Source organism: Schistocerca serialis, chromosome 2 (genome assembly GCF_023864345.2).
Source record: "Schistocerca serialis cubense isolate TAMUIC-IGC-003099 chromosome 2, iqSchSeri2.2, whole genome shotgun sequence".
Lineage (NCBI taxonomy): Eukaryota > Metazoa > Arthropoda > Insecta > Orthoptera > Acrididae > Schistocerca > Schistocerca serialis.
The window spans coordinates 373,808,839-373,823,402 of record NC_064639.1 but is presented as its reverse complement, the minus strand read 5'-3'; the positions used below and the strand labels follow the sequence as shown (position 1 = coordinate 373,823,402).

Genomic DNA, 14,564 nt, shown 5'->3' with positions numbered 1-14,564 from the left:
TCTCATAAAAAACAATGAGTATCACTGCATTATTAAGCAACAAAATAACAGAATGAGCAGCAATGTCACTTTTCTTTCCAATCAGTGTGTTCAAACTTCTTAAGTTCACCAATGCAACTGATAATCACGTTCATTTCTTCGCAGTAAAACTGTAATTTATTACTCTGATATCATACATTCTGAACAGTTTGATTCAGGTACAGCAAGAATGCAGAAAAATTGTGATAAAATGCCAACCGTAGGCTAATGCTAATCTAGTTCTGTTATGAAAAGTAGTTAATAAATCTCTAAGGTACAGCATGTACATACTATCAGTTCATCCTGCACAAATTCTTCTCCTGAATAGTATCCCACAGAATGTCCTATAGGCTTCTTTATAGAACATCCAGCTTCACAATCAGAACATTTTTGCATACTAATTTATTATATTTTTTTTCATCCACATGTACTGTGGAGTCTAAGCATGTAATTTCAATAGGTGTAAATGAAACTCAAAATTATCTTAGTCTTTATGTTGTAAGTGTGGCCAGAATGATTTTCCCCAAATAGTGTTAGTCTGCTCTGAACACGATATTAATTTCCAAGAGTTGTAGGGAGGGGACAGTCTGGAACAGCTGTTTTCGAAATAATGGGCCACCAGTATCTTTTGTGTCATCTTAGTCTTTCGAGGTGGCATGCCTGAATAAAATGTTTAAGGTTTCAAGCCAGGTCGTTTAGAATAAAATACTCTAGCTTTCAACAGCTGTCTCCTGCTGATGATGGCAGCAATGTCAGCTGTTGAAGGCTTGAATATGTTATTTAAGATTCTTTTGGCTGTTGAGCACATATGGAGCTTGCAGTTTCAGCATAAAAGATATACTATTTAAATATCACCGGAAAAAGAATACCATACCTTATGTCGGATTCAAAATAATTATGATGTGCTATTTTTTTATGTTTTGTAATCTGCTAATATCTCCACGGTCAATTGCAGAACTGATTAATTTGCTAGTAAGGTGGCTCGTGCCATTCGACTTAAATTGTCATCCAAATGTAATCCAATAAAGCTAACTCATCAACTTTTTACATTAGTTGATTGTTATCATCCTACTTTAATCACTTGGATTTTTAATGTTTGTTTTTTAACTGTACCATATAGGTTTTTGCGATGTTCAGTTCTAATCAATTTAATAAAATAAGGAAAAAATAGATTGGTACATGTGATATGTTACACTGCAAACAGGAAAAATGAAAAGACACTTCCATTGGCTTTCGGCCAAAGCCTTCACCAGAAAAGGGAAAAAAACACACACACACACACACACACACACACACACACACACACACACAAAAAGAAGAAAGCACACCTCCCACACATATGATCATCTCCAGCAGCTCAGACTGGAATGCAACTGTCGCATAGAATGGAAATAGTAATCTGCTGGAGGGGAAGGGGGAGCAGGGTACTGGTGGGGGCACAAGAGCAATGTCAGGCGGAGCACATAGGAACTAGACTGCCGACAGGCGCAGCGTCAGAGGCTGTAGGGCAGGGAGGTTTTGCGCGGGGGGGGGGGGGGGGGGGGGATGTAGAAAAGAAGGAGTGGGGAAGGGGCGTGCAAGGATTGGCAAAGGGGGGGGGGGGGGGAAACAAGAATAGGTGGGAGGTGACAGGACAAATGGTGTGGCAACTGTTGGGTAGTGGGTTTGGGGACAGTATATAACCGTGAGTCGAGGACAGGATAATTTCGGAAGCAGAGAATGTGCTGTAAGGGTAACTCGCATCTACGCAGTTCGGAAAAGCTGATGGTGTAGGGGAGGATCCACAAGGGTTGGGTAGTGAAACAGCCACTGAAATCAAGCATTTTATGTTCAGCTCCATGTTGTGCCACAAGGTGGTCTACTTTGTTCTTGGCCACAGATTGTCAGTGGCTGTTCATCCTGGTGGTAGTCATACCAATATAAAAAGCTGTGCAATGATTGCAGCTAAGCTGCTGTATGGCATGGCTACTTTCACAGGTGGCCCACCCTCTGATGGGTTAGTATAAGCCTGTGACAGGAACGGAATAGGAAGGGCTGGGTGGGTGGGCGGCTTGGGCAGGTCTCACACATGGGTCTTCCACAAGGATATGATCCTTGTGGCAAGGGGTTGGGATTGGGAGTGGCATAGGGATGGACAAGGATGTTGTGGAGGTTCGATGGGTGACAGAATATCACTTTAGGAGAGAGGGACAGGATGTCCCTCATTTCAGTGCAATGACGGATAAAGCCCTGACGAAGGATGTGGTTCAGTTGTTCCAGTCAGGGGTAGTATTACTGTACTAGTGACAAAAGGCTCATTCCTTTGTTGCTGGTTCTGAGGGGGGAGGGGGGGAGGGGAAAGGAGGATTCGGGATGTGAGGAGAAATGGCACATAAGATCTGTTTGCAGACCAGGTCTGCAGGATAGCCCCGTCTGTGAAGACCACAGCATACTGGGCAAAGGAGTTCTTGTCACTGCAAATGTGCCATCCCTGGCTGGCCAGGCTGTAAGTGAGGGATTTTTTGATGTTCAACGGATGAGAGCTGTCAAAATGCAGGTACTGTTGGTGGGTTTAATATTGACAAAGGTGTGGAAGGAGCCAGCAGAGAGGAGTAGGTCAATGTCTAGGAAGGTGGCAAGCTGGGTTGAGAAGGACCAGGTGAAGTGGATGAGAGACAAGATGTTGAGGTTGTGAAGGGATGAAGACAGGGTGTCTTGGCCCTGAGTCCAGATCATGAAGATATCATCAACGAACCTGAAGGACTATGGGTTTGGTATTTTGGGAGGCTAAGAAAGTCTCTGTCAGACAGCCTATAAACAGGTTGGCATAGGAGTGTGTCACCCAGGTGTCCATGGCTGTGCCACAGATTTGCTTGTATACCTTCCTTTCAAAGGAGACCTAGCTGTGAGTTGGGATAGAGTTCATAAGGTGTATGAGGAGTGAGGTAGTGGGTATGGGTTCTGAAGGACACTGGGAAACTATGTTCAATAGCGGTATGACCACGGGCATGTTGGATGTTGGTGTATAGGGAGGTTACATCAACTGATCAACTGTGTTGAGTAGGTTGGTTGGTTGGTTGGTTTAAGAAGGGTGGGCGGGGGCTGGGGGGGGGGGGGGGGGGAAGGGACAAACTGCGAGGTCATCGATCCCTTGTTCCCAGTAAAATAATTAAACAAGGGAAAGCAGAAAACAAAGGAGACGTCCAGTACAACAACAGGAGAAAGGAAGAACCAGAAGAACAACGGAAGGATAACCAACACTACTATGGACAAAACAGAAAAAGAAAACCACAGAGAGAAAAAAGAAACAGGTAGAAGGGGCAAAAACAAAAGCACAGATGACCGTGGCTGGCCGACCATAAGAACAAAAAGGAAAAGCCAGCCACTCTGGGACACATTAAAACATCCACCCTAAAAGCATTAGAGTGGAGAACACAAAGGGATAAAGGTCATGCGCCAAAACTTATACAGAATGATAAAACCCACTGTCGCATATAAAACATAAAGCTAAATTGGCTGATGAGGCATTGTCAGCTGAAATTAATGGCAACGAGTCCAGAAATGTAGAGTCCGTTGAAGGGCAGCCATGGAAGGACAGCTCATCATGATATGAGCCATTGTCAGCCGGGTGTCCAACCGACACTGAGGTGGGTCATCACGGTGCAGGAGGCCAATGCAGAGCTGGCAGAGAACCACAGCGTCCCTGTGAGAGGCACACATGGAGGAATGCCACACATCCGTAGTCTCCTTAATGGCACTCTGTTGTGCACGCTGAGGTTATGCCATTTCCTTTCCCAAAGCCATAAAACCTTGCAGCGTAGTACTGAACGCAGGTCAGTTGCAGAGAAGCTGATCTCCGTAAGCGGTTTCCGTGTAGCATGTTTGACCAGCCTGTCGGCAAGTTTGTTGCCTGGCATTCCGACATGACCTGGGGTTCAGACAAACACCACCGAACGACAGGACCGTTCCAGGGCATAGATGGACTCCTGGATGGTCGTTATCAAAGGATGACGAGGGTAGCACTGGTTGAGAGCTTGTAGTCTGCTCAAGGAGTCTGTACACAGAAGAAAAGCCTCTCCAGGGCATGAACAGATGTGCTCAAGAGCACGAGATATAACCACCAGTTCTGCAGTGAAAACATTGCAGCCATTGGACAAGGAATGCTGTACAATATCTCCTCCATGGACACACGCGAAGCCGACGTGACCATCAGCCATTGAGCCATCAGTGTAAACCACTTCGTGGCCTCGGTACTTGTCAAGAATTGAGAGGAAGTGGCAGTGGCCTATGTGTACACCACGGAGATGTACGTGAATGGACCTCAAGTATAGGTGGTAAAGGCAAGGCTTCCAATTGAGAAAGAAGGGATTGGATACGAACTGCAATTGGAAGCCCTGACCTGGGCAGTCGATGCGAGAGATGAACCGCCCTGGGTGTGAAAAGGAGACTGTGATTTGGATGCTTGGATGCGCAGGAGAACTATGAACGTGTGCTACATAACAGGCCAGTAGTGCACGACTCACTTGCAATGGACGCACTCCAACCTGCATAAGGATGCTGGTCACCGGACTCGTCCTAAAAGCTCCTGTCGCTAGGTGAATGCCACAGTGGTGCACTGGGTAGAGTGAACGCAAAGCTGAGGGCACTGCCAAACCATAAACCAGACTCCCATAGTCAAGGTGGGATTGAACAAGGGCTCTGTATAGCTGCAGCAGCATATTTCTGTATAGCTGCAGCAGCATAGAGCGATCTGCACCCCAGTTGGTGTTGCTCAGGCAGCGGAGGTCATTGAGTTGCTGCCAGCACTTCTGCTTACACTGAGGAAGGTCAGGAAGGCAAGTCAATTGGGCATCGAAAACCAGTCCTAAGAATCAATATGTCTCCACTACTGTGAGTGGATCGTCATTAAGGTAAAGTTCTGGTTCTAGATTAATGGTACGACACCAACAGAAGTGCATAACACACGACTTTGCATCCGAAAACACTGGATACCGGATGGCTCCCTATAGGTGCCGCTCAGCAACACCAGTACTGGTGGAGCAGTATGAAGTGCAGAAGTAGTCTGCATACAGAGAAGGTGAGACGGATAGCCCTACAGCAGCTGCTAGACCATTAATGGTCACTGAAAACAGAGAGAGACTCAATACAGAGCCCTGCGGGTCCCTATTCTCCGGATATGGGAGGGGGGGAGGGGGGGGGGGGACTATGGGAGGCATTAACTTGGATATGGGAAGTATGAAGTGACAGGAAATTCCGGATAAAAATCGGGAGTGGGCCTCAGAGACCCCACTCGTATAATGTGGAAAGGATATGATGTAGCCAGGTGGTGCCATACACTTTTCGTAAATCAAAAAAGATGGCAACCAGGTGTTGGTGTCTGGAAAAGGCTGTTTGGATGGCAGACTAGGGGCAAGATTATCAGTGGTAGAACGACCCTGGCGGAAGCCTCCCTGACACGGAGCCAGTAGGCCACATGACTCCAGGACCCAACCCAACTGCCGACACACCATACGTTCCAGCAGCTTACAAAGAACATTGGGGAGGCTGATGGGTTGACAGCTATCCACATCAAGTGGGTTTTTACTGAGTTTGAGCACCGGAATGATGGTGCTCTCCACCACTGCGATGGAAAGGCGCCATCACACCAGATCCAATTGAAGATGATGATGAGATGTCGCCTGTAGTCAGATGAGAGATGTTTAATCATCTGAGTGTGGACCCAATCTGGTCCAGGAGCTGTGTCGGGGCAATGTGCAAGGGCATTGAGGAGCTCCCACTCAGTAAATGGGGCATTATAGGATTCACTGTGGCAAGTAGTGAATGAGAGGACTTTCCCTTCCAGCCACCGTTTGAGAGTGCGAAAGGCTGAAGGGGGGACGTAATGGGGTAATTCTCCGACGCAGAGGCTCAAGCATAGTGCTCAGCAATCGCGTTTGCGTTGGTAGATAACACGCCATTTATGTTAACACCGGGAACACCTGCTGGGGTCTGGTACCTGAAAACAAGTTTGATCTTTGCCTAGACTTGGGGAGGTGACGTATGACCACCAAGGCACAGTCTTTTGCTGGGGGCACTCTAAAGAGTGAGGATCGTGTTTTCTGCCACAGAAACGATTGCTGGATTGCTGTAGTCACCTGCTCAACCATCACATCGATGTTCCCGTGTGGGGTAGATTCAACGGTCACAGCAGAGGTGAAATTTTCCCAGTCTGCCTTGTTTAAAGCCCATCTGGGCAGGCGTCTGTGGGCTTGACACCGGGGCAGTGACAGGAGGATAGGGAAGTGGTCACTACCGTGCAGGTCATCATGTGCTCTCCAGGGGATAGAATGGAGAAGTCCTGGGTTGCAAATTGATAAATCAATGGCCAACTACCTACCTTGGGCCACAATGAAATGTGTGGCAGCCGCAGCATTTAGCATTTAAGAGGCAGAGGTCAGACAGACAGTAAAGTTTCGACATATCTGCCTCGGCCAGTATGCACAGTGCCATCCCACAAGGGGTTATGGGCGTTACAATCTCCCAGAAGTAGGAAAGGTTTAGGGAGTTGAGCGATCAGTGCAGTTAAAACATTCAGGGATAGTACACCATCTGGAGGAAGATATACAACGCAGACAGTTATTTCCTGTGTAGTCCTTATTCTGATAGCCATAGCTTTGAGAGGGGTTTGAAGGGGCACAGGTTCACTACAGACTGAGTTTAGGACAAAGGTACCGGGACGAATAAGAGACGCTGCCATCCTTAGCCTGACGTTCCTCCCATGGTGGGGCAGGAAGGGGAAGGGAATGATTTGGGGTCGTACTTCTGTGCATTGAACTGAACTCGTGAATACTTAGAGACTGCTGGTGCTTGACCACCAGCAAGAGATGACGTACTACGCTTCATCGCTCGTCATCCACCCTGATGCCACCCACTCCGACCAGGGGCCCTCCCCACGGGCACCACCCAGACGCAGCAAAGGTCACCTGGCAGGATGGCCATTGCCGGGAGTCCCGATGCCCCAGGGGGATGGGCATCTACCCCTTGACATACATGGGGAGTTAACAGTGCATGCATCAGCAGAGCAATCCCTTTGTGGTCAGGGGGCTACAACCAACAGGGTACAAGGCAGCCCCACCACAATGGACTGGCTACCTTGCTGGATATCAGGTGCAACCAAGCAAACAAGTACATTATCATCGTCAGCATAGAAAATGATACTGCACAGTTGATGGATAAATAGGCACCCATGAGGGTGACCTCACTCAACAGTTGGAGAATGAGCAGAAGTGCAGACCCTCATCAACGAAGGATGCGATAGGTCTCAGTGCATGACGGACACGATGCACCATGTAAGGCCCCCTTCCCCAATTGGCTCGCTCTTTGGGAAAATTTTGAAAAACAGGAGTCAAACCCTACAGGGGACAATCACAAAGGCCAAAACGTGAGAGACTCCTTTTAGGCACCTCTTATGACAGCCAGGAATACCTTGAGCCTATTCTAACCCTCAGACCTGCAGGGGGCTGTCAAGTAGGAATGGGAATTTCGGAAAGTCAATGAAGAAAATAGTTGGTATCTTTCTCGTGGTATGCTAGATTATGGGCAGTTGGTTGGGGATGCTGCTCAATTAGGGCCAAAATTCTTTCAGTGGGAGCACAATAACCAGCTACAATGGGATGTCCAGGATTGTTCAGTTTGTGGATTTTGAGGAGCATGTAGAAGGTGGGTGTGTGGGTTGTCATAGGGGTGAAGACGGAAATGGATCCAGAGGAGGACACAAGGCTTAAAGCAAGGACTGGAGGTTATGATGGACTTCTGGGATGGGACCACTCCAGCACAGTTTATAGGTGGAGGAGTCAATTGGCAGAGTCCTTCCATCAGGTAGTCAATGTGATTGATAACAGTGGTGGAACCCTTGTCTGCAGGATTTGGTTTTTGAGGCTGTGTATGGCTGTCCTTTCTTCTGCTGAAAGGTTGGTGACCTTGGGAAGGTTGGTAAGATCAAGTTGGAAGTAAGGAATTTCTGGAAGGTGACCAGAGGGTGGTTAGAAGGGAGGAGGACGGCGGAGGGGGGGGGGGGGGGGGGGGGCAGGATAATAGTTGGATAGTGGTATGAACTGGGAGAGGCAAGGTTCAACGTTGGGATTTTTTTTTTTTTTTTTTTTTTTTTTTTTTTTTTTTTTTTTTTTTTTTTTTTTTTGTGGTTTTAGGGCGCAAAACTTCTATGGTCATTAGCGCCCAGCCCGTGACGTAGAAAACAGGAAGAAAACGAAATTTAAAATCAGCAGCAATGGGAACAAAGTCATAAAATTTGAGAAACTAAAGGCAGAAGGAATGCTTAAAAATCCACTATAGAAAGGGGTTGGTTGTCCCCCCAAAAAAAGGCTTCAAATGACTGACGTCATTTCACTGTCACTAATAAACTGTAGAACGCGGTCAGCTGAGCGCGTGTCATCTGCTAAAATCGACGATAGATCAGGCGATAGCTGTAGACGGGAGCGTAACGGATTAAAATAGGGGCATTCAATTAAAAGGTGTCTGACCGTCCACGGCTGAGAGCAGTGGGGACAGAGTGGGGGAGGATCACCGCTTAAAAGATGTCGATGACTAAAAAGACAGTGCCCTATCCGGAGTCTAGCTAAAATTACCTCCTCCCGACGACGCGATCGGGAGGAAGAGGTCCATGCGCAAGGAAGGGCTTTCACTTCCCGCAATTTATTATGGGGAAGTGTTGACCAATGCGCATGCCATAAATGAGCAACTTGGCGACATAAACCGCTCCGTAGATCGGTAAACGGAAGAGACTGAATAGCTGGCCGAGGAAGAGAGACTGCAGCCTTGGCCGCTATATCGGCCGCCTCATTTCCACAGATACCAGCGTGTCCTGGGAGCCAGAGGAACGCCACTGAGACGCCCCCCAGGTGGAGCAAGCGCAGACAGTCCTGAATCCGGTGGACCAGAGGGTGCACAGGGTAAAGAGCTTGGAGACTTAGGAGAGAGCTGAGAGAATCTGAGCAGATTACGTACTGTATCCGCTGATGGCGGCGGATGTAGTGGACAGCCTGGAGAATAGCATAAAGCTCCGCAGTATAAACCGAACACTGGTCGGGAAGCCGAAAGTGATTTGGGGTGTCGCCAACAATATAGGCACTCCCTACACCTAACGATGTTTTCGAGCCATCGGTGTAAATAAATGTGGCTTCCGTCATTTGTGCACATAGAGCAGCAAATGCCCGACGGTAAACAAGTGTAGGGGTACCATCCTTGGGAAATTGACATAGGTCTCTGAGCAAGTCGATCCGGGGACGGAGCCAAGGCGGTGCTGTACCCCAAGTTGTCAAGAAGGTTTTAGGAAAGCGGAAGGAAAGAGAATGGAGCAGTTGACGGAAGCGGACTCCCGGGGGTAGTAGGGAGGAGGAGCGGCCTGCATACCCGACATCAAGGGAGGCGTCGAAAAAAAGGTCATGGGCTGGATTAGCAGGCATGGAAGACAAATGGCTAGCATAACGACTCAGAAGGACTGCCCGCCGATTGGATAGCGGAGGTTCAGCAGTCTCAGCATAAAGGCTTTCCACAGGGCTGGTGTAAAAAGCTCCAGACACTAAACGTAATCCACGGTGGTGGATAGAGTCGAGACGCCGAAGAATAGACGGCCGAGCAGAGGAGTAGACTATGCTTCCATAATCCAATTTCGAGCGCACTAAGGCGTGATAGAGGCGGAGAAGGACCACTCGGTCCGCTCCCCAAGAGGTACCATTCAGCACACGGAGGGTGTTAAGGGAACGCAGACAGCGAGCCGAAAGATAGGAAACGTGGGAGGACCAGCACAGTTTTCTGTCAAACATAAGACCCAAGAATTTAGCGACGTCGGAAAACGGAAGGTTGACAGGACCTAGATGTAAGGAGGGCGGAAGAAACTCCTTACGTCGCCAAAAATTAACACAAACGGTCTTACTGGGTGAGAAACGGAAGCCGGTTTCGATGCTCCACGAGTGGAGGCGATCGAGACATCCTTGAAGACGTCTTTCAAGAAGGCTGGTCCGTTGAGAGCTGTAGTAGATCGCAAAATCGTCCACAAAGAGGGAGCCCGCGACATCAGGAAGGAGACAATCCATAATTGGATTAATGGCAATGGCAAACAGTACAACACTCAGCACGGAGCCCTGGGGTACCCCGTTTTCTTGGGAGAAAGTACGGGAGAGAGTAGTGTTCACCCGCACCCTAAATGTGCGCTCTGCCATGAATTCGCGAAGAAAAAGGGGCAGCCGGCCTCGAAAGCCCCAAGAGAACAGTGTGCGGAGGATGCCTGTCCTCCAACAGGTATCGTATGCTCTCTCCAGATCAAAAAATATTGCTACCGTTTGGCGTTTCTGGAGGAAATTGTTCATGATATAAGTGGAGAGAGCAACAAGATGGTCAACGGCAGAACAATGTTGTCGGAATCCGCATTGGGCTGGTGTTAAAAGACTGCGGGATTCCAGCCACCAAGCTAATCGGTAATTCACCATACGCTCCAAAACCTTACAGACACTACTCGTGAGAGAAATGGGGCGATAGCTAGAGGGGAGATGTTTGTCCTTTCCAGGTTTCGGAACGGGAACGACAATAGCTTCCCGCCATCGCCTGGGAAAGGTACTGTCGGTCCAAATTCGGTTATAAAGGCGAAGGAGGTAGCGCAGGCTATGGGTTGATAAATGCAGCAACATTTGGACATGGATACCATCCGGTCCTGGGGCGGAGGAGCGAGAAGAAGAGAGTGCATGTTGGAGTTCGCGCATGGAGAAAACAGTATTGTAGCTTTCGCGATTTTGAGAGGAGAAAGCAAGATGTCGCACTTCCGCTGCACGTTTCTTCGGGAGAAACGCTGGCGGGTAATTTGAAGAGCTCGAAATCTCAGCAAAGTGCTGACCCAATGAGTTAGAAATTGCGACGGGGTCCACTAAGGTATCATGCGCGACAGTGAGCCCAGAGACCGGGGAGAAACTAGGCGCGCCTGAGAACCGTCGAAGCAGACTCCAAACTTCCGAGGAGGGAGTGAAGGTGTTAAATGAGCTAATAAAGAATTGCCAGCTTGCCTTCTTGCTATCGCGGATGACGCGACGGCATCGCGCACGGAGCTGCTTATATCGGATACAGTTGGCCAAAGTTGGATGGTGACGGAAAATGCGAAGAGTACGTCGCCGCTCACGTATTGCGTCACGGCATGCCTCGTTCCACCAAGGAACTGGGGGGCGCCGGGGCAATTCGGAGGTGCGTGGTATTGAACGTTTCGCAGCTGTGAGAATAACGTCGGTAAAATGTGTGACCTCATCGTCGACGCTGGAAAAGCGACTGTCATCGAATGTCGCTAGAGACGAAAAAAGTGTCCAATCGGCTTGGGCAAACTTCCAGCGTCGCGAGCGCATATATGGCAGTTGAGGCTGCAGTCGAAGGACACATGGAAAGTGGTCACTCGAGTGTGTATCATCAAGGACGAACCATTCGAAGCGCCGGGCTAGCGGAACAGTACCGACCGCAAGGTCCAAATGAGATAATTTTGCCGTGGAGGCAGACAAAAATGTGGGGACCCCAGTGTTGAGGCAGACTAGATCCGCTTGGTGGAAGACGTCTAGCAATAGTGAGCCACGTGGACAAGGATGTGGAGATCCCCAAAGCGGGTGGTGGGCATTGAAGTCCCCAACCAGCAAATAGGGGGGTGGAAGCTGATCAAGAAGATGAAGGAGATCAGCTCGTGCCATTGGTGTAGACGATGGAATGTATACCGTACATAGAGAGAACGTGTATCCAGAAAGGGAAAGACGGACGGCGACAGCTTGGAAGGAACTGTTTAAGGGGATTGGGTGATAATGGAGAGTATCATGGAGCAGAATCATGAGTCCTCCATGGGCTGGAGTGCCTTCAACAGAGGGGAGGTCATATCGGACGGACTGAAAATGAGGGAGAACAAAGCGGTCATGGGGACGCAGCTTTGTTTCCTGAAGACAGAAGATGACCGGCGAGTAGGATCGTAAGAGGATCGACAATTCATCCCGATTGGCGCGAATGCCGCGGATATTCCAGTGGATAATGGACATAGGGTGAACAGAAAATGGAGAAACGTGACCAAGGGTGCTGTCAACTCAACGACTGCTCAGAGCTTGCGACCGACAGCATGGAATGGCATTCAGTCGAAGGCAGAAGATCCTGATCCATAGGTTGGTCAGGAGCAGCTCCTGCCACCAACGATCGGCCAGGTGACCGGCCACCAGCAGTGCGCCTCGGCGACACGGAAGATGGCCGAGGGCGATTTCCGCCAGGTGGTGCTGTAGTTGGGACACGCCTTGGCGGAGAAGGAGAGGAACTGTGTTTCTTCGTAGCCTTCTTGGAGGTATGATGTTTAGATGAAGGAGGAACCGATGGTTGTGAAGTTGCAGTACGTAAAAACTCTTCACGAGAATACTCTTTTTTCGAAGACTTGGCGTCTGACTTTTGGGCTCGAGATTTAGCAGAACCCGACGAAGGGTGAGCCATAGAGGGGGCAGGCGAAAGTGGTGAGGTTGAACGGGCGATCTTTGCGCTGGCCGATCTGACGACCGTGGTACTAAATGTGAGGTCGCAAGTCTGCGTGGCCGCCTCCTTTGTTGGCCGAGGAGAAGCAAGGACAGTGCTGTATTTTCCTTTCTGAGGCACGGTGGGCTGTCGACTGGCGAGTAACTTTCGAGCAGCAAAGGTCGACACCTTTTCCTTCACTCTTATTTCCTGGATGAGCTTTTCATCCTTAAAAACGGGGCAATCTCGAGAGGAAGCAGCGTGGTCACCCATACAGTTGATGCAGTGCATAGCCTGCTTTGATTTTTGATGGGAGTTGAACTTTGTCAAATGTCAAGAAGACAGTGCGGGTGGGAATGATGTTCGAGTCAACCCTTTTCATAACCCGATGAACAGCGGTGACGCCCTGGTCAGACAGGTAGTGCTGAATTTCTTCGTCAGACAATCCATCGAGGGAGCGTGTATAAACGACTCCACGCGAGGAATTTAAGGTACGGTGCGGTTCCACCCGGACAGGGAAGGTGTGGAGCAGAGAAGTACGCAGCAATTTTTGAGCCTGGAGGGCACTGTGTGTTTCTAACAACAGGGTACCATTCCGTAATCTGGAACAAGACTTTACAGGACCCGCAATTGCGTCGACACCTTTCTGAATAATGAAAGGGTTGACCGTGGAAAAGTCGTGACCTTCGTCAGACCGAGAAACAACAAGGAACTGTGGCAACGATGGAAGAACCGTCTGTGGCTGAGACTCAGTGAACTTACGTTTGTGAGCAGACATAGTGGAAGGTGAGGAAACCATTGCGGAAGAATCCCCCATGATTACCGGCGTCTCCGATGGCGCGCTCCTCCCTTGTGGGGGCCCTCACCGAGGGCACACCCGCCTTAGGTGATTGTTCACACCTCAGGTCACACCTCCCGACAAACGGACGGAGGGACCAATCGGCACTTTCGGAAGGTATCAGCTCGGGTAATCACCCCTCCCTGGGCCTGGCCTTTACCAGGGGGTACGTACGTGTCCTACCTGTCTACCCGGGGCGGGGAATTACGCGTTACCCCGTCACCGGCTACGCATGGAAGTGCGTGGGTCGGCCTTCAGACACGCACAGGGAGGAAGAAAGAGAAAGGGAAAGGAAAGAAGAGGGGGCCTCAAACGCCGCAGCGGAGAAAAGGGGAAAGAGAAGAGGTAAGGAAAGGAGAAGGACAAAGGAAGGAAGAAGACATACAAGCAAGGAAGAAGAAGAATGCGGTACATTTACAAGCGTCCGTCTCCGGACGTAGGCGCAAACCATACTCCCAGAGGGGGAGAAAGTGAAGGAAAGAGCCAGAGGTGAGGGGGGGGGGGGGGTGAAGACAGGGGATGGGGAAGGATGCGGAAAGGGAAGGTATGCAGCCCAGAAAGGAAGGAAGGCCACATTAGCTCGGGGCCCCGTGCTCGCTACGCACGTATCCACAAAAGAGTTGTGGATCCCCTGGGGGGATAGCGTTGGGATTAGATTGGCTTTGGCTGGAGGGACTGATGGCAAAGAAGTGTTTCCATTGCAGACACCAGGAGAAGGGGAATAGGTCTTTCACCTGTCCAACATTGTTAAATTTGGGTGTGGGGTTAAAAGTGAAGTCTTTGGACAAGACAAACTCCTATGGGGCTGAGGGTTTTGATGGAAAGGTTGAAAGAAGTGTTACAGGAATGTTTCGGGCCTGGGTTTCGGGTAGGTAGCAAGTTGAAAAGGAGACCCGGGCAGGGTCTGGGTGCTATGAGCAGTTAACAAGGACGATAGGAGTTGGGTAGTGATACCCCAAGGCAGCAGCTGGATGTCAACAGGTTGGATAACTTATGGAGATGATGTCTGGAATGCACCTCCAGGTGCAGGAGAGCAAGGGACTCAATTTCAGAGATGTGATGTATGTCGGAGGGATTGCACAGTAGCAGTCTTTCCATTGTGCCTATCTGCAATGTAATGTGTCATCTTTATGGTGAGTGGCACTCTATCTTTTCCTTATATTGTTGATATTCTTACTTGGAGTTTCCACTGTTTGATATAATCCATTTAACCATTACTAGTTTC

The 14,564-nt window shown here is 49.3% G+C and overlaps 1 protein-coding gene across 2 annotated transcripts in view; it reads right to left on the bottom strand.

Annotated features, from left to right (window-relative positions):
• LOC126457188 (bifunctional peptidase and arginyl-hydroxylase JMJD5) overlaps positions 1-14,564 on the bottom strand; it is an 88,269-nt gene that overhangs the window by 13,795 nt on the left and 59,910 nt on the right. The gene's annotated exons all lie outside the window — the stretch shown is intronic.